The 4,630-nt window shown below is 49.2% G+C and overlaps 2 pseudogenes; both read left to right on the top strand.

Moving 5' to 3' along the window:
• Positions 1-767: 767 nt before the first annotated feature.
• On the top strand, positions 768-908 carry LOC120522642 (annotated as a pseudogene).
• A 1,368-nt stretch (positions 909-2,276) lies between these two features.
• On the top strand, positions 2,277-2,424 carry LOC120522641 (annotated as a pseudogene).
• The last annotated feature ends 2,206 nt before the right edge of the window (positions 2,425-4,630 follow it).

The raw sequence follows: 4,630 nt of genomic DNA, 5'->3' as shown, positions 1-4,630 counted from the left end.
GTTTTTTGAATTTAAAATTGCGTTGTCCTTCATACTGATCCCTCTTCGGCTCTTCGCCCGCCACCCATTTAAGACCCCTGTTACCGTTCCACCTCGGATGGATGGATTGATGGATGGATGGATGGATGGATAGATAGACAGAGATCTCGCCAGCTCATCGACGGGGGCCTGCAACTTTCAAAGGGGGGCATCTTCCAGAAAAAACCCGCAACCTCGACCCTTCAACGTGCAACCCCACAGTGGCAAAAAGGGAGGGCAAGCACCGCTCAAGTCTAAACGTCCCCGCGCTCCCCCCAGATCCTCGGGGGGCCCCTGGGCGCAGTTTTCCCCGGGGGGTGCTCTGCTGGTGTGGCGCCCCGCGACTTCCCCCGGCTCGGAGCGCGGGGTCGCCTTTTTTCCAGCTTTGCCTCCGCCTCCTGTCTGCCGCCGCCCCTGTCTTTGCTTTTGGGGCGGTGTTTCATTCAGCATCCCGCCCAGTCCTACCCCTCCTGTTTTTCCCCAGCCAATAAGCTCCAGCGGGGGTGGCTGGTTTATAAAGGGGGGCACCGGGGGGTTCGTAAAACCTGCTAATCAAGGTGGTGAGGGGGGCCCCCAACACCCGTCCAGGCACACGGGCGCTGGGCGGGTTAGCCCCGGCAGGCCTCGGGGCCCAAAGAACCCCGGGATTGAGCCAAGGGGGCCCGGGGAAGGACGAGGACTGTGCTGGGGAAACCTCCGCCCCCCGGCGAAAGCGAGGAAGTGGGAGGATGGCGCCGGGTGTACAACTCATACTTACCTGGCGGGGATACCATGATCACTAAGGTGGTTCTCCCAGGGGTTCATCCAGCACCGGGTGTGTGACCCCTCATTTCCCCAAATGGGGGAAAACCGCTGCAAAATTTTTGGGTGGGGGGACGCTTTTTCCCCCTGAACCCTTTTAAAAAACAGACTGAAAACATGCTTTAAATTTATGGAAGTGGTGCTTGGGGGTTGAAAAAGGAGCCTGTAGACAACGGCTCTGGGAGTTTTGCAATAAATAAAAAGTTCCAAAATTCAATCAATCAATCTTCTGTCTGTCCTTTTTATTTATTTATTTTAAGGCCCCCCGCCCAATAGAAAAAATAATAAAAATAATATTAATTTAAATTAATTCAATGTATGTATTTATCAAAAACCCCCCACACACATAATAAAATAATAATATAAATAACTTTCTTATTTTAGTGCCTCTTTACGATTTTAAGCCGTTTTCCCTTTGCTCCCAAGAGCCCAGTTTCTGCACAGGTGGAAGGAGGAAAAAAAGACGAGGTAAAGGGGGGATTTGGGCAGAAAGGAAAAAGCTTACAGCCCGGTTTTCCCCAGTAAACAGGGCCCTTTTTCTCCCCCCCAAAATGCAACGGAACCCCTTTTTTCGCACACGTATGTTTTTTTTTTCACCCTTTCCCCCTGTCTGTTTCATTTTTTTTTTTTTGCCATTCTTTGAAATTTTTCGAATGTTTTTTGAATTAGAATGTGTTGTCCTTCATACTGATCCCTTCTGTCGGCTCTCTCGCCTCGCCACCCATTTAAGACTCCTGTTACCGTCCACCTCATGGATGGATGGATTGATGGATGGATGGATGGATGGATAGATAGACAGAGAGATCTCGCCCAGCTCATCAGACGGGAGCCTGCAACTTTACAAAGGGGGCATCTTCCAGAAAGAACCAGGCAACCTCGTATCCTTGCTAAGGGCAATCCCACAGTGGCATCAAAGGGAGGGCAAGCAACCGCTCAAGTCTCGAACGGTCCCCGCGCTGCCCCTCCCCGGCGGCCTCGGGCGCAGGTCTTCGAGGTGCCTGCTGCCGGGCGACGCCCACGCCGAGGGCTTCCCTTCGGTCTCCGGAGCAGGGTCGCCTTCCTTTCGCATGTTGCCTCCTGCCCCCGGGTCTGCCGCCGCCGCCTGTCTTTGCTGTTGGGCGGTTGTTTCTCATTCAGCATCCCGCCCAGTCCTACCCTCCTGTTTCTCTTCCAGCCAATAAGCTCCAGCGATGGGTGGCTGGTTTGCATAAGAGCGAGGTGCACCTGAGGTTAGTGAAACCTGTCTAATCAAGGTGGTGAGGCCCGGGGCAACCCAACATCCGGGTCACGGCACACGGGCGCCCGGGCAGCAGCTAGTCCCGACGCGCCTCCGAGGCCAAAGAAGCCCAAGGATCCCGGAGCCGGAGGAGGCGGGACCGAGGACTGTGCTGGGGAAAACCTCCCCGCCGAGGAGGAAGCCGAGGAAGTGGGAGGATGAGCGCCGGGCTGTACAACTCATACTTACCTGGCAGGGAGATACCATGATCACTAAGGTGGTTCTCCCAGGGCGAGGCTCATCCATTGCACTGGGTGTTGACCCGCGATTTCCCAAATGGGGGAAACTCACTGCATAATTTGTGGTAGTGGGGATCGCTCGGCCCCTGATAGTCCTGGTTCAAAAACAGACTGAAAACATGCGTTTCAACTTATGGAAGTGGTGTTTGGGCAAAGGAAGCAGGAGCCTGTGAGACAACGGCTCTGGGAGCTTTAAGCAAAATAAAGAAGTTCCAAAAATCAATCAATCAATCTGTCTGTCTGTCCATTTATTTATTTATTTTAAGGACCCCCAATAGAAAAATTATAAAAAAAATAATATTAATTTAAATTAACTAATCAATGTATGTATTTATCTTAAGGACCCCCACACACATAATAAAATAATAATAAAAATAATCATTCATTATTTTTAGTGCCTCTTTACTGATTTTAAGCCGCTTTCCTTGCTGCCAAGAGCCCAGCTTCTGACACGGTGGAAGGAGGAAAAGAAAAGACGAGGTGAAGGGGACTCCTGCTGGCAGAAAGGCAAAGCCAGCACCGTATTCCCAGTAAACGGGGGCTGCCCTTTTCTCCCCCCAAATATGCAACTTTGGAAGCCCTCTTTCTGAACGACAGCCGATTTTTTTTTTTTTTTTTCACTCCTTCCCGTCTGTCTTCATTTTTTTTTTTGCCATTCTTTTTAAATTTTTCGGAATGTCTTTTGAATTAGAATGCACGTTGTCCTTCATGCTGATCCCTTCTGTCGGTCTTTGCCTCGCCACCCATTTAAGACCCTGTTACCCGCTCCACCTCATGGACGGATGGATGGATGGATGGATGGAACATAGATAGACAGATAGATCTCGTCCAGCTCTTCAGACGGGGCTCAACTTACAAAGGGGGGCATGCAGAAAGGACCAGCAACCTCGTGTCCTGTAACGGCAATCCCACAGTGGCATGGGCAAACGGAATATCGGCAGTTTCTTTGCAGCCTTTGTCGATTTTTCACAAAGCATTGACTCAGTTGTTCGAGCTTCCCCGTGGGAGTTCCTGAGACTTAGTGGATTCCCTGAAGTTGCTGGATATCATGGCCAGCCCGTGCACTGGTACTGTGAGTGGGTGGAGACAGAACCTCTGTTTTTCCCGTTGATTCTGTGGTTTTGTAGGTGTGTTCTTCCCTACTTTGTTAGTGCTTGTATGGACTGGGTGTTTGCAGGGTCATGGGGTTCAGGCTGGGGATCTGTTGAGAAGGATTCATGAATATTGACTTTGCTGATGATGCTGTGATTGTCGTGGAGTCAATGGAGGCTCTGATCAGGGTGCTCAAGAGACTGAGGAGGAGTCTGAGTGTCTGGCAGGAGGTCCGGGATGAAACCAAACAGCCAGGCCTTTAATGACCTCTTGGGCACAGATATCAGCAGTGTGTCTGTTTACGGAGAGTGTGTTGACCTTGTGAGTGGTTTATTCCCTTTGGCGGTGAATTCATGCCCCCGTGACTCTTCCATGAAGCAGTAGACAGATGGGGAGAGCTTGGTGGTTCATGAGGTCACTGGAAGTGTGTGGCGCTCCCAATATCTCAAAAAGAACGAAGGCCCAAGTCTTTAGAGTCCTGGTGCCCTTTCTTGCTATATTTTTGGAGAATGGATGCTCCCCAGTGACCTGAGATGAAGACTGACCTTTGGTACTGTGCCCTTCGAGAATCCTTGGAAAGCTTGGTTTTTTGTGTTCCTCATGGAACCGTTGGGGAAATGGAAGGAAAACCACTAGGAAGAATAAGGTTGTCAAATGTTGTGAAAGTATTGGGGTTAAGAACAGAGAGGATGGAGGGGAAAAAAATGGGAAAAAGATAACCAAAAAAAAAAAAGGATTTGGAGGTTAACGAACTTATCAATAGAAGGGGAAAATATTGCTGATGAAGGCAGTAATCCCAAAAATATCGATTTAGCAAATGTGTTTTCCACCAAAGAAAATAGTGAAGAATTATAAGAAAGTGTTTTGTGTTCTTATAGGGTTCATAATGTGAAAAATTGGCAAGAAGGAAGGTAATGAAAATGGAGGAAAGAGGTTCAATATAGAAAGGGGGTTGACTTTAAGACACACAGCAACTGTTGTTATATGACATTATAAAAATTTGGGAAGTAGGGGTATGATCGATATCTGCTAGGAACAGAATTCAGCAAAAAGAGCCCAATTAAATAAGGGGGAACCGATGCCATCTGCAGGGCAAGTGCAGGAGGACTTTGGGCACGACATGAAAATACAAGAGGGGCTTAAAATATTAGGATCCATTTGGGGAGGAGAAAGGGGAAAAAGAGATGGAAGGAGATGGGAAAGT

Source organism: Polypterus senegalus, unplaced genomic scaffold (assembly GCF_016835505.1).
Source record: "Polypterus senegalus isolate Bchr_013 unplaced genomic scaffold, ASM1683550v1 scaffold_9108, whole genome shotgun sequence".
Taxonomy (NCBI): Eukaryota; Metazoa; Chordata; class Cladistia; order Polypteriformes; family Polypteridae; genus Polypterus; species Polypterus senegalus.
Note: the sequence above shows the minus strand (reverse complement) of the source record. Positions and strands in the feature narration are given on the sequence as shown.